This window comes from Tamandua tetradactyla, chromosome 15 (genome assembly GCF_023851605.1).
Source record: "Tamandua tetradactyla isolate mTamTet1 chromosome 15, mTamTet1.pri, whole genome shotgun sequence".
Classification (NCBI taxonomy): Eukaryota; Metazoa; Chordata; class Mammalia; order Pilosa; family Myrmecophagidae; genus Tamandua; species Tamandua tetradactyla.
In genome coordinates this window covers 12,668,197-12,690,662 of record NC_135341.1, presented here as the reverse complement: position 1 = coordinate 12,690,662, position 22,466 = coordinate 12,668,197, and the positions used below count along the sequence as shown (strand labels likewise).

Genomic DNA, 22,466 nt, shown 5'->3' with positions numbered 1-22,466 from the left:
TGCATTAGAAAAAATAAACGGACTACAGGCACTATTTATCAGGAAAAGTTTTTAAAATATGGAGTTAAGAAACGATAAGTTCAGGAAAAAGAAGTTAGTTAAAATAATGATAAAAGGTGGGTAGATAGAAAAAGCCTCTCTTTTTTCATTCTAGTGCATAATTTTGGTGGACTCTAACTGAATTGTGGTCTATGGAGGTATCAAAGAATGTGAGGTGTCAGGACCTAGAATCCTAAAAATTTAGAATGAGAGGAACAGGCAATTTGCCAAGGGGCAAAGAGTTCATACTTGAACGTTATCTCCTATTTGAAGACTACATCCATTTCCTGGGCAATCCTTCAATTGCATGTGGAAAAAAAATTCTGTACCTGCAAAAGAATTACATAGCTCACAAGAGCAACTGGAACTTGGCCTGTTTCAGAATCATCAATCACACTGGAAGAAATTTCTGGACGTTGTCTACTATATCCTAGGTCACATCTGAAAAGAGAACATGTGCCTAAAAAGCTAACTCTCAAGGCGCTAGGTGGCTTAGAAAACTGAGATAATATAAAAGGAATCTGATAGTAACAAGATAAAAGCCATGCCACTATATATTAATTGCATCCAACAGCCACATTCACATAGAGTGAATCATAACACTTAGAGCAAGGGATAGCAAATAGATTTCATGCCAAGCACTATCGATTAGCAGTGGCTGACTGGCACTGTTAAATGAGAGAGATTCACAGGGCACAGTCAGGCTTGCTGAGAAAGAATACTGTGATCGATTGGCAATGTCTGCTCTGAGTACAGAGAGGAAAAGCAGTAACGGTTATTCTACCCATACAACAGCTATCACTATCTACAGGACCCCTCGACTGATGTTCTGATTCATCTCCATGGTAGGAAATAAAAGCTAAAACAAATAAATATGCCTTCTCTAAGGCAGGAAACTTGTCCAGGACAATATATTTCAAAGGCCAAAATAGAGAATACAAGTTCCAAAAAGGAAGAATGGCTTCAAATTTGTTGAAAGAAAAAAGTCTCTTACAAGACCCATAAGAAATTCTGAAGGAGAGAATCAAATTTTCAGAAGTCCACAGCTTACCAAGATTGGAATAAACATTGGAGCACGCAGGATAGTTTTATAGATTGTACTGATTCCTGAGGACACTGTGAAGGTCATGAAAGGATGGGAACCTACACATTCTTGGAATACAACAAGGCAGGTGGATAAGAAAACTTCTAAAACACACAAAAGTGGGATCAAAAAGAGAATTTAAGACTTTAGTACATCAAAGTTCCTTTTAGCCCAAATCAAACAGCATACGACAGAGAACTTACGCCCATTTTTCAGGGGTTTGCATTCTAAACATTCTCCAGAATTGTAGTTGTTTTCCTGGGTCTTAATGCTGTTACTAGCCTTACCTTTTATACAGCCATTACTGATCTCTGGTGATGCGAACTGACAGCTCAGCAGTGCAGTATTGCTGCACGTGAATTTGGGAAGATGGAGAGAGAAGTGTAAGCTTCCAATTAAAAGTGACTGAAATATCTCTTATATGTACAACAGCAAAAAGTAACCTGGGCAGAGTGGGGGTGGGGGATTGGGGGTAGGAGGTTTGAACGATTAAGGTACAAACGCCTCATAGGAGAGTCTATATAGCCTTCTGCATCCTGGAAGCCACCTGATCAGAAGTACAAGCCAGGTGAACACCAAAGGACTGCTCTCCAGAATCTGTCCTCTGTCCTCACCCTTGCAAGATAACTGACAGCACTAGCACAGGATGGCACTCAAGGGATGCTCCTGAAAACCTCAAACTGCCCACAGAGAGTTGTGCATCCCCGAGGCCACCCCTGGGAACACCTATCTGCTTCTGTTCAGAAGAGAAGTGGCCGGTAGGCAGGGGTACAACAGAGGTGGAGGCTCTCTTCTCTGAGGTGTCTGCAAAGGAATGTTTAGTGTGGACGGACTGAAGGCATTTTCTTCCCCAGTTATGCACAGGACAAAAGCTACCATTAGCATTATTCCCCTGTGAAGGTTCAAAGAGTCGATATGAGGCCAACTGGGGGTAAGCTCATTGAAAGTGGAAGCAGTGCATGGAAAAATGTCAGGCAGTAATCATACCCAGAAGCCAGCGGCCCAGAGATATAAACACCCTGAAAACCAATTGATACTAATGAAACTGCAGCTTCAAGGCAGTCTAGGGCAGAGGGAAGGGTGAAAGTTTTAAACACTTAACAAGTAAGTGGGCACATTTCACACTGGGTACTGATCTTTGCCTGGATCCGGTTTTCCTATGGCCATCTCACATCTAATACCCTGTCCCTTGACTTCTTAAGGACCAAAAAGTAAAGTGGGATAATATCCCACTTGAATGCCTGCTTTTAATGGATGACATGACAGCTATAATTTCCACGCACTTATTCCAAGTGAAGGCTTCCATCTATTCTGATGGGGGAGAGAAAATCTTAGAAAAGAGCTTACAGATCACCTTTCCTTATGTTTTTAAGGACTGGCAAGGATGTTTAGGGGAAAAAACATTTAGGTGTGTATCTCACCTTCCACAGGGGTTGGGCCTTTAAAAATCTGCGATTAAAATCACATTCTCCCTAAATCATAATGGGGAAATGTATACATCTTTAAAGGATATTAATTATGACTCCTCTTGAAAAATCAAAAAAATTTTAAAAGGCAAACAACATGGCACTAATTCAGCAACCGCTGAATTTTTATGTCTTAATTTGATGCTTTAAATGACTTTCCTACTTGCCTTTGTCGACAACAAGCTTCCTGAAGGCAGGAAGTCTATGTGCCTACAAAGGCAGATCCTCAATCGATACCTGTTGAATGATGTATATTCCCACAGTATTCTCTCTTTAAAAAAAAAAAAGACAACAACACTTAAACACATTATATTTACTTAAGGCAGAATATACCTGTACTAGACAAAGAATATATATTAATACAGTATCCAAGAGACAAATTCATCTATTTATCTCAGGGAAATGCCACAATAGGAGACTGCAGCACCGGGGACTCATGTACCAATTTTTGCAGGTAATCAGAGTCCAGGCCAGAGGGCCATCTGGGAACATTCAAGGAATTGCCATTCTCTCCTCTCTGGCGACCTATGCTAATGAAATCAATACAGTAGATGGGCCAAGATTTATTAACATCGTGGGCACTAGCTGGGTATAGAAATATATATGCAAACCCAACTACTTTGTAAGAGTGGAGTGGGGGCTATATCCCCAGTTGGATTAGAAAGGATAAGGTTTTGAAACAGAGTAGAAATATTTATTATGCGGGCTTCATCCCCAAATAGTTCCCGAGGCTTTGCTGTATGTAGGCCAGGCCCTGCCGATTCTTTTTTTTTTTATATTGATATTTCTTTTTATTCATCAGTGTATTGAGAGCAAGAAGGAACAACCTTAAAAAACTTTAACCCATACCAAATTTTGAAATCTATTCTATAATTAATTGATAAAATGTACTTTGAAATTTATTGCTTTTTTGGTATAACTGTCCTATTTCACAATAAAGAAATAAAAACTCTGCAAAGCTTGAAATTTAAAGACCACACCTTAATGACATTTATAATTTGAGTCATCCTGGCATCTTCTTTTTTATTTTTTAATTAATTTTTTTTAAATATCAAAAAAACACCAAACAAACGCAAACATTCATAACTTTTGATCATTCCGTTCTGCATATATACCGATCCATTTTTGGGATCAATCTTTGGGCCACTCACCTAGTCCAATAGTTACTGGCCTAGGGAGGCAGCATACACATTCCAAGGCAACATGGTTCAACAGAAATATAGCCAAAGCCAGAAAAGCAAGCCATATAGGGAATTTAAAAAATTTTGCAAGCCATATTAAAATAAATTTTTAAACACACTGGTGGAATTAATTTTAATATTTAACCAATTACCCCCAAATATTTTAATTTCAACATGCAATCAATATAAAAGTTATTACTGAGCTAGTTTACATTCTTCATTTTGCTAAGTCTTTGAACGCCAATGTGTATTTTACATGAACTGCACATCTCAGTTCAAGCAAGCCACATTTTAAGGGCTTGATAGTTACATCTAGCTAGAGGCTACCATATGCACAGCACAAGCCTAAGAGCATTTCAAGAACTGGGCTGGAAGTGTTTCTATATGGTAAGGACAAATGATGCTTTAAATACTGTTATCATCTTACATGACTGGTCGGCACTGCTGATATAGAGCAGAGGAACAGTGCTGGAGAAAAAGGCATATTAGAGTTTCTGTGGAAATTAGGGACCGTTTTCTCTAGGTACACAATATGAATGCATAAAAGTATAAGCTCCGAGTCTACACATGTGCGTGGAGAAACATGTAACCATCTATAGATCCATACAGCTATAAATTCTCCAACTTATGTTCATTCTGTCATCTGTCAAGATAACGGTAAGGAAGGCTTCCATCAAAGGGAAGGAGGCAGCCCAGCATTTTTCTACCCCAAGAGAAAAAGAATTCAACAATAGTCCATTTCATGTGCTTGGGGAGGGGATGGGGAACAGAGGAGGTTGGGGGGTAGGTTGGAGGGTGGCTTCCTGCCAGGAATTGACGTGACACTAAGAGAACTGAGAAATCGGGAGATTTCTCATTTATTTAGAACACACATTTAAAGTTTAACCCCCTTCCAAAAGCAACACCAACAAAAATTCCCAAACAAAAGATAAATGACAGGCCTTAAATATCACAGGTACTCAACAAATATGTCAAGTTAATAAACAAATTGGTTGAATGATAAGTTCATTATCTTAGGAGCAAAAATCCTTCTCCAAACTACGCACAAATTAGTGGGGAACACGTGGTGTTGATTGAGCAAGCACAGGCTTTTGGGCAGATAGACGTAGGCCCAAAGCCTAGCGTGGTCACTTTTTACCGTGAGACTGTAAGCAAGTTATTTAATCTGAATGAATGTCAGTTTTCTCATCAGTCGGTAGGAACAAATAACTACACTGTCAGACTCTATGAGGATAAAATATGTCAAGTGCTTAGACTGGTACGTGGAACACTACTACTCTTCAATAAACGTATGCCCAAAGCATGTCTCCATGCCTCCACAGAGTAACACTGTGTGTGTGTGTGTGTGTGTGTGTGCGTGTGTGCGCACGCGCACGTGCATGCATGTGTCTACAATGAAAATCAGGACTGAAGTGCAGGGGTCAGGAGTGAGGACTCAAGAACTGACCTGAAGGCATAGATGTCTTGGTTCCCCACTAACAAGCTGTGTGACCAGAGCTGCATCTACAAAAGAGTTGCCACAGTTGAAAGATAAGAATAATAGCATCTACCTTGAAAGGCTATTGGGAAGATTCAATGGCATCACATAGGACCAACGATGAGCAGCACAGTTACCCAGCTCATAGCTTTTGTTTAGTAACTATTAATTATTATTAGCATTATAGATATTAACTGATGACCTGGGGTGAGAAGACTTCCCCTCTAGGATTACCCTGTCTAACTGCAAACACACGTCCTTAAATGGCTACCACACAAGGGAGAGGCCAGGGGAAGAGCAGAGCGAAGATATTTCAATCGAAATATCATCATGCAAAGTTTAAAAGCTCTATATTGTAGAAAATATTTTCTTCCTTATTTTCTCATTTGACATTCATAAGCCTACAGGAGTAAGTAGATGGTATTTCAATCATGTAATGTTTCTTGAGCACCTACTATGCAAAGCATAATTCTATTAGCAGGGAATTGCGAAAAACATATAAGCTCTAGTGGTACCATATCCATCAGTTTAGTCACCTTCCTACCTGTGGCAAATTTCACACTGGGAAATCTGCTTGACTAGGGGCTTGATAGAAACTAAGAAAGTCTATATTACTTAATAAAAATGTTCCATACTATTACATAAAATCATTTCTCCTTTCTCCCTGTCTCAATTATATTGTATACAAAAATGTTTTTTTAATTAATAAGGTTGGATATAGAATTACAGCAACATACAAATATTCTTATAAGCCTTTTTACACATCTTTTGTATCCTAAGGTACTTCTGAAATTCTATAAAGGGGAAAAAAATTCCCTCAAAGGATTATACTCTTCTTTAAGTTTCAATTGCCTTAAAAAAAAAACAACACAACAAACTGATCATCAAACATATTGACAGTGTGGCAACACTGGCTTAATTCAAGAACAACTGGGAGATGTTCACCTCCATTGAGATTTCCAAAATTAGGCAAAATTCCATGTTCCAGTTTTCACTACTACCAGAGGAATAAGCCCCATGTACACTTTGCAATGGAAATATTAGGACATTTCTGACTGCCAAAAAATTAGAAAAGGCAGAGAACTGCTTGGGGAAGAGCTGGAAATCAACTGGCAAGATCTTTGGGTCAAGAGGTATAGAACTGGGGAAGGCTCAGACTTTCACAGTTCCAAGAAACAAGGATGGACATACTGATGACTACTTTTTAATACTCTTCCATTTGCCAGGGAAGTAGCCTGTAGGAGTCAAACAGCTTGAACTATTTTTAGCCCTATGGCCCTTTTAAAGACACAGTGCTAAATTCGATCTCAGTTACACCCACTCAACTCCCACTGGCTTCGGCATGAGCCTTGGGGAGAGTCCGTTCATGGTGCACAAGAGTTTAGTTATGCTCTTTGCATTTTTTGGCTCAAATGAAATAGCAATTTACTCTCTATCAAAAAGGGCTATCAAAAGCCACATGGTAGCTCCTTTGGATCAAGAAGGGCAGCAGCCATGGCCTTACATTCCAAGAAACATCGATGAACAGTGTTATGATTCTTACACAACTAGATACAACGTGTGTTTTTTTGACAATCCAGACAGGGCAGGAAAAAAAAAATGCTCCTCTTCAAAATGGCATTCAGTAGTAACTCGGAATTACTAAAAATCATAATCTCATCTATAAAAGCCCAGATTTGAAGAATCTTAATTTGCAGAATAAATTAAACTTTTACCTCCAAGGAGCGTGGAGAAATTACAATAAGGGGGTCTCAACGAAATTCACAGCTGCTGATCACAACACAATTTGTGACTATGAACTATATGACAGTGGGGAAAAAATCATCCTTTTATAAAGTAGAGGTCTCAAGGCTGACTTGGGGGTTAGTGGAGAGCATGTGGCATCTCAGATTACTTTAACAGGGGGTCTATCACATCCCATGGAAGGGACACTTCCGTCTTCCCTCCACCCTCTCCGATACTTCTTTCTTAAAGGAACACTCAGCCAGATAATGAATCCTTTAAATGTTACATCTTCTGCCGTGCATTATTTGTGGTGCCAAAACTCTTCACATCAAACAGCCATCAGGACTATTACAAAGTGGGCTTATAAGAGAGGGGCTGAAAAGGAGCTGTGTGAAAAGAAGTGGAAAATTAAAGCTGAAGCAGTCTAAGAAAGGGGCTTAATTTACTGGCATGTACAGTATGCAAATGAGATTACTCTCAGCTTAACTGCATCATTTATGTCCATAATAACGGCATCATCATTACAGGGCTCAAATTAAATTACACCATAATTAGCATATCAAAGTGATTGGTTAAAGTTTAAAACAAATACCCAATTTTGTTAATGAACAGCTGTAATTGTCATGTACACTTCAGTGAAAACTCTCTAAACAAATATATGTTTTAGAAGAGAGGAAGATGTTTTTTAAGCAGACAGGTCTGCAGCAGAGGTAAAAAAAAAAAAAAAAAGAATGACAAGGACTACTCTATTAATGTTAATATATGCTGATCATTTTCAGGTAATAAAGTATTCTATCAAAACAAGGCTTCCCTTATATTTAGACACCTTCCCTGCTCCTGAAAGTGACAAACCACCAGAAACCTGCTTCCACTTGCAGCAATGTTAACAACGCTGGGGTGACCTGTCTCAACAAGCAAAGGACATGTTCAATAACATGCTATTACTAAGCCCCCGTATTTATTTAAAACATATCTGTGTTCAAATCATGCTGAGTTAGAGATGATTTCCCCCCGTTTTAACCAAAAGAAGAGTGGCAGCGGCCGGAAAACTTGCTGAATTTATGGGGTAGAGCAGAACGCTCCTAAATTGATGACTTAATAATATTAATTAGACCGCCTCCAACTTAATTTCTTCTAATCAAATCATATCTACAGAGCAGTTCAAACATGGGGCTGCACTATGGAAGTTTTTGCTCTTCTCACATAAAATAAGCCAGGAGATGCAGCTAGCTGTGCTATTTTGTCAACGTTCCTTGGAGTCAGCATGCATGCAAATTTTATTCGTGCAAAACTACAGACTAACAATAATAAGCTTGTTTTCAAATCTTTATGTTATAATTATATTAATGCCAGAATAGTTTCTGCACAAAAAGGCTTGTCAGTAATCTCGAGGTTCACATGCAAAAAGCTTTGTGCCTTACTTAGACTTCTCCCCATTTCTTAACAACATACTCCATATGTCCTCCTTGATACATCTGCGAGGCTAGCCATCCACTGTGATATACAGATAGCCAAGCCAAAATATATTTTGCCCAAAAAAGAAAAAAAAAAAGCACTTTCGAATATACTTAACAAGCAAATTGAATGTCTTATTAAAATCGTATTATCTAAACAGTGTTCAAAAATTTAAAGAAAGTAGCTTTTCATTTTATTCATCGAGGAATCCATTAAAGCTTAGGCTCTGAAGTAGTATGTAAATTATGTGCCTTTCAAGGTAGAGCTAGGGCAAATTCACTCCATCAACTAATGATGAACCTCATTATGTGCAGGGAGGATTCATAATGAGGAAAGAGCCACCCGCCATTCTATGTTCTAACATAAATCCCTGTAAAATTTGAATATCTTACCGTCTAATTAAAGGCTACTAATTCCAATCACCCCTTCATGGCCCCAAAGTAAAAATAAAACTCTTTAAAAGCAGACTACAGTTATATTTCTAAAGCAGCACTCCATTCTGTTTGGACTCAGAATCTTCCACTCAGATATGTTTTACGACAAGCATAATTAGCAGCTTTCTAAGATACAAACTTTGGGGCTGTTCGAGCTCATTTTGGTTAAGTACACTGGGTCTCTATTTTTCAAAGAGCTGTACCTAGACAAGCCTCCATGCATGCACAGAGATGATCCGCCACCAAGAAACCAACGGGAATGTGGGAGCACAGTGTTAATGTAAAATAGAATTCTCAGCATTCAAGTTCCATGCTAACGCTGAGATGTTCAGAAAAAGCCAAACACTGTGGCATGAACTTGAGAATGCATTTGGACGGGGACGGATTCAAATCTGTTTGGGAACGACATACTTGATTCTGGAACAAACTGCCCACTTTTAATTTGGTTTGAACTAATGAACAACACAGACCAGCATCTTACACGCCAAAGCACTATTCCCTCTTCCAATCACCGACTTTGATTTTCTTTTTTAACTGAAAACTACAGAACACAAACACAACGTTGCCAAACATATTTATTATGATTAATAGCCTGTAATATATCTCACTCTCACTAAGGCTTAATTTGCTCTTGTTTTCAATTATGAATCTGCACCACTCTCTTCCAGTCCCCTTCAGAGGTGGAGATGAATTTCTTGTGGTCTTTACTCTTTCTATTGTATTGCCACCAGCATGGCATAATTAGTTAAAAACAAAACAAAAAACAGCAAACCTCTACCTTGTCTCCAACAGAGCTCCAGCAGATCATGCAAAATTAGAGAACAAAATAATTGAGAAATAAGTGAAGGTATCCTGGGAATTAAAGCAATTAGACCAAAGGAAAAAGAAAAAGTACACATGCCAGGGACCCAAACACTTGTACCTTTCTTTACATTAAAATTCAAAAGAAAATGAAAAAATAAAAACAATAAACCAACCCTAGATCCTTTATTTAATTCTGATAAACTGAATGTAGAATCTGACAAGGAGATCTTATCCGTTATCATAATTTCAAGCATTCCCAATGTCTGAACCCAGCTTGGTAATAAAACGTACACATCAGTGTTACATCACTGTGGACATTTAGGACCCAACGAGTCCATTCTATAAAAGATGCCGCTGCTTCTTTAAGTTGCATAAAAATAAACTCCACTACATAAAAGCTGCCACAGTGCGTGCTCTCTCATCCCTCGGCTCCAAGCATGATCCACACCCCCTACCCCCCCCCCCCCCTTTTAGGTCAGCCACTCAAGCATTAGAAAGACATCCCTCCCAAAATAACTTGGCCCTCCCCCGAAGCAAAGAGTTGAGCAACCTACCTTTGTTCTGGAGTTGTAGATAATAACAGGCAAGCCTCAAGACCATGAGGATTTGGAAAAGATCAGGGGAGTTGCAGGGAAAAAAAAAAAAAGAAAAAAGAAAAGAAAAAGAAATAACCACAAGTAGAGAAGAAGAACTGGAAAGAAACAACAGGAAAAGCCTTCTAATGAAACTGTTGTGGCTGCCAAACGATGAGGTATTTTCAGCAGTATTTACACCAGTGAGTACACCTCTGCTCTCTCTCATCCACAACTGGTGGCATTCCCCCCCCCCCCCCCAAATCCATGCATGACAATTAAAAGCAACGGCACCTCTGTTTGGGAGGGGAACCACAAAAGACCTCTGCAATATTTCTTAACAATGTCTATATCGCTGATGAGCATTAGTTTGAGTGACAAAGGTCCCGGGCTAAATCAACATTCTTACCTTAATGTTCCTAGTAAAAGGCTCCAGGAAACATAACTCATGAGACATGTATGCAAAGATATCAATTAATCCAGAGCCCTCAGATGAAGTAAAAAAAAAAGAAAGAAAAGAAAAGAAAAAAGGAAAAAAGAAAAAGCAGTGGCTTACATTTCCAAACAAAGGCAGTTCAGCCCGGCCAGCGATGGCATAAAAACAGGTTTGCATATACAGAGCTCAGTGGCAGAAGCAAGAGTTCTGTAGGATTTATTTGACACTTATTTTCCGGGAAGCCTTTTGTGGAGTTGCACGGTTTGTTTCTTATTGTCTGAGAGGCAGTTAGGAGCTTTCTCCCGGAGGGGGCCTCTCAACCCCTTGGCTTGGCCGCTTTTGACAGGGAGGTAACCATATTAGGATGTGTATGGTAAAGTAAACAATAACATAGTTGCAATGAAATGGAATTTTTTTTCTTCCAGCTAATGGTGTTGGGATCAGTCCTGTCTTTTTAACCATTCCCACTAGTTTTATTTCCCATTTCAAACAGGCCTTTTTCTTCCTTTTTTTTTTTAAAGAGTTCACTGTTTCTAAATATCTGACTGTAAATTTGCTGAGAATGTTTACAATGTAACAAAAAGCTTTTAACATCCAAATAAAGATCATGTCAGTTTAATCATTAAAGGGGATGTGAATTTTCAAACCCTTACAGAGATCCAAGCTTTCTTTATTCACTACCCCTGCCTCATCTTTCCCAGAACGTTAAAATTACTTGGATATTTAAAGCACCTTCTAAATTGATCAGATTTTAAAAGAAAGAGACTGTTACCTTCATAAAAACTCCACATTCGCATACTGTCACTGAATGAAGAGTATTAACCATGCCGGCATCTGAAAATTTATTACCCAAACTCTCCAGACAGGTTACTTTTACTTGATAAAGCTCTTTCCCACCTCCCCCAACATTCCCCCCCACCAAATAAAAAAAGAAGTATAAAATACTGTTGTCAAATCATCTTTAGAAATGTGCTAAAAAAAAAACGAAAATAACATCAAGAATGAGTTCCCAGGATGTTATATATTTAAGAAAAGTTCTATAGGTCCAAAGACAACAATAAAAAGTCCTGCTGCTTTCCTGCCACTGTCACTAAGCATGATATTCCCCCTGCCCCACCCCCTTCCACCCCAAACAGCGAGGAAAATATCCCCTGGAAGGTCAGGGCTGGCTGATCAGGAGGACAGCAGCGCTGATGGGGCCACAGAGAGCAGATCTGGAGCGAGCTGAGCAGCTGCGAGCCCCAGCCCCGATGCAGACCAAGTGCCCATGTCTTCGTCCCCAAGGTGGGAGCGGCGGCTGCTCTCTAAAGCAGCTTCCCAATGAGGTCTGCCAAACTGAAGGTGTTTAAATAGCGGCCGCGGCGGCACCTAGTCCTCCACGTGGAAGGAGGGGAGGAGAGGCTCTGAGCCGCAGGCTGTGAGAACCCCAGAAACCAGCTCTGGACCAGGCGCCCAAACAAGACATGTGGAGTGGGAAAAAGGGCACAGACAAGCAGGGAAATCAATGATATGTGCAAAATTGAGAACGGATACAGGTCTATTTAGCAAATAACATAAAACATGTGGCCATGTCCAGAACTCAGAAAAAGAGTTCCTCCCCAGCCTGGAACTCTGGGCTGGCCTCTAAACTGCCTTGGTTCTTATCAGATCCATATCATACAGAAACCTAAAACCTCTACAACTCATGTTTTATTAAAACATGTTTAGCATTCTTCTTAAAGATAGGTTTTAACCCCAAATACCCATGAAATTAAATCTCCTACGCCACTTATCTGCACTGCTGGGCAAAAACTAAAGTTGAGCTAAACAGAGATAGCAAAATCAATAAATCACACGAAACAAGTAGCAGTTCAAAAGTTCAAAGATATGGTGGCCAGTTCAGTGCGTCTTAGCACTCACCCGATAATAACTCGTCTCCGTCAGTCCTCATGGTATAGACAATTTCATGGTATCATTTTCATTAGCCTGTCTCATGGAAAATTGCTAGCTATTTATGGATACGCTAAAATAAATTAGCCATTTCATCGAGCAGTGTGATTCTTATAAAATACATTAACACAATACTCAATTTTCCAGTTGGAGTAAATAAATAAATCAATAAATTCAATACAGGGCGATTCTTTTATTGTGGTGCTACAGCTCTCAGCATAAGTGTTTTTATTGGGTTTATTTGTTTCAATAAAAATTGAAATAGGCCAGTGATCTCGGTGCTGGCATCTTAAAAAAAAATTCTATCCACTATTTGGGAAAACACTGTGTGGAACACTCAAACTTATAATTTTATTCAAAAATCATTTTCATTATGATTATTATCCTGCAACCAAAATCTGATGGGGAATGTTGCCGAAGGAAAGCGGGCAGATTTGGCCAGGTGTCTGATTCTTGTGGTGTCACTGGGCTACAGACCAAGTCTTGGGGTGATGCTTTGGAAAGACAGCAGCGCCTTGCCAAGCGGCAGCCTTCTGTCCTCAAGGGGCCACCTCTTCCCTGGGCAGGGAGAGACGACAGTGGGACAAGTGCCAGATGGCCTCTTCTGTCACACCTTACCGAATGCCATTGATTGTGGCTCAGAGAAGGCCATTTACTACAGTCTCTGGGGGAAAGACGGAGGTATCATGATGCAGGAAAGAAGGGAGAGGTGTGCGGACGCTGTAAATAAAATCAGGCCCAGGCTGGGTCTGAAGGTGAAATCGAGATACCACCGAGCATGAGATTTTCCCAAGTCTCCAGCACAGTGAAATTCAAAGGGAAATAGAGGGTGTGGATACGTGTCGTTCCTGCCTGCCCTGGCATCTATTTCCCACTTCTCGGACAATAGCCGCCTGATACTTCTTCGGGAACAAACCTCTTTCCCCACTCTGGTTCCCCGGGGTTCACAGGAGGTGCAGGCATCTCCCGGCTCCAGAGGGTGGAGCCACACGCTGACCAATCGACCGTGTGTGCCGCTCTGCCGGCCACCCTGATTGGCTGATGGATGGCCCTGAGCCAAGAAGGAGACTCAACAACTAGACCCTGTGGGAATTACCGCAAGAGACAAACAGGCCGTCCCCACTGCTGGGCTTGAAAGCCTCGGTCTGCTGGGCGTGCCACCAAAGAGAGAAAGCCGGCTGAAAAGGGGCCATGGCAAGCAACACAGATGTGAGACAAGAGGATGAGAGATTTCTAAGCACACTGTTAGAGGGCAGTCGACTCCTCCCCATCTTTTCAAATTCCCTCATTTGCTCAACCTGCTGGAGTTGGATTTGGGTCACTTGCAACCAAATGTGCAACACAGGAACCCAAAACAGGTATGAGTTCTGTGTGTGGCTTCCAACTCTCAAATGTATGGTAGCCCTTAGGGGAAAGCAAACCAGATAAAGACACACAAACCAACACCTATAGCTAATATCCAAAGCATGTAGGACTTTATGTAACCTATGTAGGCTGGTCATCAGCCTTGTTCTCTTTTCTAAATGTGGAAAAGACTAAGAAAGGATCCATAGTTAGAAGGAAATTAAGATGATTCCAAAGCTAATTAAAATATAGGACTGACAGAAATTCAGCACCAGGTCTAAAATAGACTTGATAAACTCTCTTCTCCAGGCACCTTGTGGCTACGGTCAGCAATGGGACCAACCCATCAGCGTAGGTGAACAACTCACACCACAAGCCTCACCCCTGTGGGCTGACTTGAGCCATGGATGCAGGCTCAGATCTGGTTCCTTCAGCCTTTCATAGGAAGTTGTGCCGGGAAAGTGGGGGCAAGATGGAGTTGTCATTAATCACATGCCAATACAAACTTTGTAGGCCTCAGTAGTTTCAGAATCCTCTTCACAGAGCTCCCACAGATGCTGAGAATGTAGTCATATGGGGGAAAGAGACCAAAGGTAGGCTGCTACCAGTACTACTGATGATGGGAGACATTTAGCTATTCAGTTTATACATATTATACAGTAGCTCACTTAATCCTCAGAACAACACTATAAGGTAAGTACTACCACTATCTCATTTTACGAAAAACTAAAGCACAGACAGGGTAAGTAAACTGCTTAAAGTCACACAGCTAATAAGTGACAGAGCCAGGATCTCAAGCCAGGCTGACTCCAAAACTCATACCGCTACACTGTACCTCCTCTCATATATTTTATATATCTATACACATGCATACATAGTCAACACATATGTACATATTACATGCAGACACACATACATATAGACACATGCCCTCTGACACACATAAAAATTCCTAACACTTTGGCCAAACATTCTCTTCTTCAGCCTACCAAAGCCTCAATCTCCTGGACAAACTGTAAAATTATTTGAGGATATAAAATATTCTAAGAGTAACAATCTATTTAGCTCAGTATGGAAATGTGTCTCTTGAATATGGTATGTGTTATGGCTAAAGTTCTTGGCATAAGAAGGAAAGGAAACACAAAGGCACAGATTATCATGTTCTTTTACTCCTATGTTGGTTTCTTACTAATGATAAAAACTACCATTTATTGAATACTTAATTGTTAGGTAATTCTTACTATATTTTTGCCCCATTTCACAGATAGGATAAACTGAGGTTCAGGTTAAATGATTTATATAAGGTGAGCAACTGGCAGAAAGAGGTTTCAATTCAGGCTGTCATAATGCAAAATCCATGCTAGGTTTTATCCCTGGCTTCCTCCTTTCATGTCCAAGGGTCAAGCCACAGTCATTCTCATGCGTTCACTTCTTAACTATAATACGCATTAATTTTTAAGGCCTTGTGCCTAAATGCCAACTTCAAGTCTAGGCGGAAAAAGAATCAATCGATAACAACACACAAACATATATCACAAAATTCACCATGTTCTACGAAGGAAACAGACATGGGTCAAGAATGATCAAATAATGGTGAGGTATGGGGGAACCTATTTAAAGAGGGCAAACAGGAAAGCGTGAGGTTAGAGTAGGTGACATTTAGGCTGGCGCAGAGTAGACAAGGTCCTGCCTCCACCCGCCTGGCCTCCAGCCCTGGCTCCAGTCCAGCCTGGCAAACCAAGGCTTTGCTTTCTTCTCTCTGGGCAGGAGTGGACCTCAGGGCAATTCTGGCAGTGTTTCTTGGGACTAGTAACTACAGTTACACAAACAATAACAAAACAACAACAATAACAGAAGCTACCAATTACTTTTATTCTTACTGTGCCAGAGACTGTCCTAATTGCTTTATATGCATTTTCTCATTTAATCCTTACAAAGTAACCCTATGAAATACACGCTGTTGTTATTCCCATAGTTCAGATGAGGAGGATGAAGACAAGAGAAGCCAGGTGACCTGCTCTTGGCCACCCAGCGGCTAAGCGGTGGAGCCCACATCTCAGCCAGATCTGCATGGGACGTTCCTTGGAACATCATACTGGCTTCCACCAGCTGCCAAGAACAATGGTTAGTATCAGCCCTGCTGCTCAGACTGGCCCCCTGGCTACTGATGCTGGCCTAAAGTGGAATGCCAGTCCACCAAAACCCATGACTTCATGATTTAGATGGCGACTCTGCTCAGTTTAAAGGGAGGAGGAAACAAAGGTAAAGGGAGGAGGAAACAAAGGTAAGGAGAGGGCAGAGGGAAGAGGGGAAGCAACACCGTGGCCCCCTTATTTCTCCAATCCCAGCTGCACCAGCATTAACGAATCCCGAGGCAGCCCCACAGATCCTCACTTGTCCCCTAAGTGGGGACATGGGACTTGAGACATGTCTTTTCTGGATTTAACCACAATTTTAACCCTATTTTGCACCTACATTATGTCCAAAGCACAGCTCACCTGAAATCTTGGTAGTAATGATGGCTTTAAAACTTCCACTGAGGAACCGGGGGCCCGAGGAGCCACGATCCTGGAGAGCAGAAGCAGGACTACTCAACCTCAGCATCACTGTCACTTAGGATTAGGTAATTCCTTGTTGCGGGGCCATTCTGCACAGCAAGGGATACGGCGCAGCCTCCCATCCATACCCCACCCCCCGAGTTGTGACAAATGAAAATGTCTCCTGACATTGCCAGCTGTCTCGCAGGGGCACAAAAGTGCTCCTGGTTGAAAACCACTGCTGTACAGCCTCACTGTCCACCAGAACTTTCTGTGTCAGTGGAAATGCTTCCCACTATGCTGCCCCATGCAGAGGCTACATGTGGCTATGACGCACTTGAAATATGGCTAATACGACTGGGGGACCGAATTCTTAACATCATGTAATTTTAACCAATTTAATTTAAATAGCCACACATGGTTAGTGGCTACTGTATTTTGGACTACACAAACTGTCCATAATTCATGAGAATCAAGTAGTCGGCAGATGGATGGACATTTGATTCCCGGTTTAATATTTTATATATTAATGTTTTTAATTAAAAAGTCTCTTTCCTTCTCATTGGAAATCAATAAACGTTCTAAAATTTAAAGTGTGCACAGTCATGATATTTTCCAAATTTCGTTTTTACTTTGAAGCTTTTCCTCTAATTTTTGTAAAAATTATTTGTATAAATGCAGTTTTCATTAGAATTGTAGATTTAATTAACTCAGGTGAAAGATTTTGTTTTGTCGACTACAGCCAAATACACTCTTTAAGAAGCAAAAGTTACAAAATATTTTTTTCATTGTTAGAAAAATGAACCTGGTATTCTCTTAAAGACACACTCCACGTAAACTGCATCTTCTGACACATCAGTTCCACTGGCCAAAGTGTTCTGCTTGCCCAATTCAAATAACTCACACCATTTAAAAAGTGAATGACATTGTGAAAGGTTTCTTTTGTTAATTTTAACATTTGTTCCCCTATTATTTATTTATTTTTAATCCATACTTTTTAATCATCTGTCAATAGCATAGATTCAAGGAGCATCAGACAAAAGTTTTCACAATCACACAGTCGCAATCACACATTGCGAAAGCTATATCATTATACAGGCATCTTCAATATATGGCTACTGGAACACAGTTCTACATTTTCAGGTTCTTCCCTCCAGCCTCTCTGATATACCTTAAACTAAAAAGGAGATAACTATAAAATACTTAAGAATAACCTGCAGGATAACCTCTCAACTGTTTGAAATCTCTCAGCCACTGACACTTTATTTTGTTTCATTTCTCTCTTCCTCCTGTCAGTCAAAAAGATTTTCTCAATCCCTTGGTGCTGAGTCCCAGATCATTCTAGGACTTCTGTCCCATGTTGCCAGGAAGGTCCGCACCCCTGGGAGTCATGTCCCACGTAGGCAGGGGAGGGTGGTGAGTTTGCTTGTCATGTTGGCTGAGAGAAAGAGGCCACATCTGAGCAACAAAAGAGGTTCTCTGGGGGTGACTCTTAGGGCTAATTTTAAGTAGGCTTAGTCTATCCTTTGCCAGGATAAGTTTCATATGAACAAATCCCAAGATTGAGGGCTTGGTCTATTGATCTGGTTGTCTCCATTGCTTGTGAGAAAGTAGGAATTCTCCAAATGGGGAAGTTGAATTTTCCCCCTTTCTCACTGTTACCTCAAGGGAACTTTACAAACACTTTTTTATTCGCTGTTCAGATCACTGTGGGATTTATCGGGGCATCACTCTGGATGAACCTACAAAATTTCATGCCCTATTCAAGGCTCCATGTATTTATGGTATTCAATTAAACTGTCTGTATAAGTTATATTAGGAAATTCACTAGTCAAAATATAAATTTGTACCAAATACACATTTTTTGCTTTAGTCTCACACAAAAGTTAGTTTTAAAATATGAATTACCATCTACTTTCAAAACCCTGCAATACTGACATTCCTTTGTTCTTCCTCATGCAAAAACATTTTTTAAATTTGTACATTTAGTCACTATCACTGTACATTCTAGGCATTCCTAGATTATACCACCTCAGGCTTTATCATCTATCTTTATGAAAGGTTTCTTAAACAGCAACATAACTCTATACTGTCCTTTACCCAAAAAGATCCAACATGCATCTATTCAGCTTTTCACTGTGGCTCTAGATATGATGAATTTTTCAGCTTAAGAAGAAAGATCAGTATTGATGTAACAAAGTGGCAGGAGAACCAGTCACATGATATTATAAATATATCACAGCTGCCAGGATGGCTCTTTCACAATGAGCAAATACAGAAGCAAAGCATGGGGTTGGGGGAGGAGGTGACCATACCTAACACCATTGCCCGGGTGAAACATCCAGAGCTATAGCTTTGAGCAGGAAGATGGAGCATCCACAAATTTTTTCTTGTGTGATCTGCGGAGAGCTGGATTTGGGATTAATGCCAAACGATGAAGAAAGCAAACACAGAGAGTTATCCACCTCTCTTGATACCAGGAAATTCCAGCTTTGGCAATGAAGTAGAAATCCAGAAATGCATTGTCATCTTAAATAATACTGAAAACAACAATATTTATAACCATCTCCTTTGCTAGGTTCAGCACAGATTTTAGGGTGATCAAATATGAAGCATGACTCCATCTGGCACACATTGCAGATGACCTCCCAGCAGCCAATTCCAGCTCCTTCTCCCCCACCTCCTGATCAGTAAGCTGAAAAAAATAAGATAGACTCCTTCCCAGTATTCTCTGCAGTTAGGGGTAGGTAGCCCTCTAAACTAGTTCTGATCAAAAGATATAAGGGGGAAATACATGGAGAGATTTTTTTCTTTCTGATAAAAGGGACACAAAGAAATCTCTCTTTTTGCCCGGTTGTCCTCCCTGACTTTGTGCCTTTACATGCAATGATATAGGAAGATGGTACCTGGAGCTTTAGTAGCTATTTTGTGGCCATGAGGGAAAAGCGAAAATAATCACATAGATGCCAAACCAGTAATGAGATGTTATCGAGGTGCTAGATCAGTCTTGGGATGCCTATCTTCGGACTTCGGGGGAAGTAAATGATTAATATCCTTATGGATTCAGTCACTGTTAGCCAGGTTTTCTGTTACTAATAGCTGAATGGATGCTAGTTGATACATCCTAAATCCTAGGAATGACAAGAAAAAAATCACTTCCTTAAGAGGCCAGACTAATAAAAGTGTAATTAGCCAATTATTCTGGCATCTAAGATGGTTTCCTGAGAACTTGTCACTGAAGAAAACAATTCTTAGTTTTTAGAGTATTTCTGAAAAAACCTACAACAGCAGCTCATATCTACTGTGAGCCAACTCTATGCCAGGCTTCTACTAAACTTTTACTACATTACCTCACCCAGTCTTCCAGTAACCCTGTTTGGTAGATACCGTTGTTATCCAAATTTGTGAGATGGAGTGAAAGTGGCAAGAGGTGAAACAACTTGTCCCAGGCCAATAGCTGTTAAAGAAAATTTGGTCACATCACAGGAAAATCATTACCGCCATGCCCCTGACTACAAAACTTTAGCCAAATTTGATTGAGTGATAGATATTTCTTGTTCTAATGCATAACAGCAGAATCCTGGGCCTGGAGTACAGACCACACACCGTCATTTCAAGTGGGCCCCACTGTGTAGATGCTGCAGCAGTTGCAGGAGAAAGGATACTTCAGCTCATTTGGCAAGAGCTACAGATACTCTAGAAAACAGAGATGAGGGCAGCAATGCTGAGGGTTACCTACATGAACAGGCAAAGGGGGCGCTTCAGTGCTGTTTCCAGATAGACTTGTATAACTCCTGCAGCACAGAGTGCTAGCCCATTCCTCCAGTATTTTTACACAGGAAAAAAAAAATGCAGGTAAAAATAAGTTTCAAGGAAAGTTGTGAAAGGGAAGCATGGGTTAGAAAATTGAAAAAGCTTGCAAATATCAGAGGCAGTTTACTATAAGGGAGTATATGCCACAAATATATAGCCGTGTGGCCTGGAGGAGTGATGTGGCAAGGTGGAAAATAGCTTAGGATGGTTAAGAACCATCATCCCATCCAGCTCCATAATTCCTGGCTGTATGACATTAGGCAACAAGTTTGACCTCTCTGAGCCTCATGAATACTGTCTAGAATATGGAAAGAATACAAATACCTAACCTTTTCTGGGTTATGGTGAGAATGAAATAAAATGATACATGCTAAAATCTTCACTTGTTACATACTATGGTGGCAATGATTGTCAGCTAATAACGTCATCATAGGTCTTTAATGATAAATCGCAGCATCACTGAGAAGTGCCTGGCACAGTATTCAGCATACACCAGTTCCTCAGTAAGAGTTCATTTCTGGTTTCCCACCTCTCTCTCCTCTATAAACAGCTAACAGATTTCATTCTGATGTGATACACCTTTTAAAAATATTAATGAAATCATTCCACAAAAATGGCCCTGGGCTTGGTGTTATGGTACATAACGTCAAAGATAATAAACAAAATTTCGATGGAAATAGTAAATATGCAAGATTTTTAAAACGCAGAAAAGCATTGACTCATTTTTAAATAACTGAAATTAAATAAGTACATGTATCATTAACATTTATATATTTATACAGATAGTAAACATTAAAGATATCCTATTTCCTAAATTTGTCTGGGGGTGAGAACAGTGATAATTTTAATTTTAAAAGATGTTTCCTGATAGTTCAAATTTTCTGCTATAAACATGTACTCATATAAATTCGGAGAAAAGGGCATTATTTTTCAAGGATAGAATTTATAAGAAAAATCCAATTTCTACCTTCTTGATTCAGTTTTCTAGGGGTGAACAGGTGATAATCTGTCAACTGCATAAATGACAACAAATCTATATGAACTAAACATTTAACTAACCTCCATGCCCTTAATAGGTTACTGTTTGCTAATTTTCTTCTTCCCCCCTAGTTTCGATCCTACCTTTCCTTTCCTAATAAGAACATCTCAGGGGACACTTTCAGCCTTCCCCCCCCACCCCCAATGCACACAATGGTGTAACTAAAATCTACAGATGGGTTAGGGACATAAAAATAAGTAACTGCATCAAAGTCATGGCAACTAGGTTGGATTTATTCATGGTGGTTTTAGGGACTGGTATTTGCTAAAAAAAGTTTTTCCTTTTTGGTTGGCTGGTCTCGTGGAGTTTGTGAATGCCAGGACTCATGATAAGCAATGACATACTTAACTGTTACATATTAATGTTCATGATAATGCAATCTTTCATTTAGGTGATTTAAAAGTCCCTCTAGTCTGACTTACAGTTAGATATATACTGAATGCTTCATCAATCATAACCATTTTTATTCTCAATCTTGTGCAAATCTTCTAGAGAAGGTGAATTTCAACTATACACTAAAGTGGGCTTTACTATCAGCCTTGAAATTATTTGCTCTTGCCATTTTTACACTGGATCCCAACATAGTTTCTGCCAAAGCATTCTACTCACCTGCGTCTTTCACTACAGCAGCTCTTATCTCAAAGGTAAAATCAAATATCCATTGCCATCTATTCCCTGGGATCAAATCTGCCACCTCTTATAGAAAGAAGGAAGCATTTCTCAGCTATTAAGTAGACAGAATGCCCACCAACTCAGCATTCGAAATACTGGTGAACAAGGGGCTTGAGAAAGTCACAGCAGCTTGGACTGAGTTTAAAAGGAGGATCTGGAAATAACTCACACCAAGAGAATCAAAGAGCCCACTTATTATCAATCAGTGAGCCACTGATCATATCTAACCCTAATAAATGCACTTGCAAGAAACTGCATCCCCTTTCCATTCCTATAAGGGCTTGCCAAAGTTTCATGGCCAAAATTTTCCCACCCTTGAACCTACAGATCGGAGGGCAAATCAAAATGCAAGCAGTGATCAAATGAGCCACCCTCCAACTTGGCTCTGTCCTACCTCAACTGTGATTATCTTTTAAATTAGAAACACAAGACATTTTAAGATAAATATATAATAATTGC

At 40.0% G+C, this 22,466-nt stretch overlaps 1 protein-coding gene across 12 annotated transcripts in view; it reads right to left on the bottom strand.

Moving 5' to 3' along the window:
* FOXP1 (forkhead box P1) overlaps positions 1 to 22,466 on the bottom strand; it is a 613,321-nt gene that overhangs the window by 265,651 nt on the left and 325,204 nt on the right. The window contains exon 1 of one of the 12 annotated variants that reach the window (XM_077128710.1): positions 10,794 to 11,539. The exons of 10 other annotated variants lie outside the window; for them this stretch is intronic. The gene's annotated coding sequence lies outside the window, so the exon portion shown is untranslated. Of the gene's footprint in view, positions 1 to 10,646; positions 10,739 to 10,793; positions 11,540 to 22,466 lie in introns of those variants that run through there. One more of the 12 variants, XM_077128713.1, reaches the window with a different exon arrangement.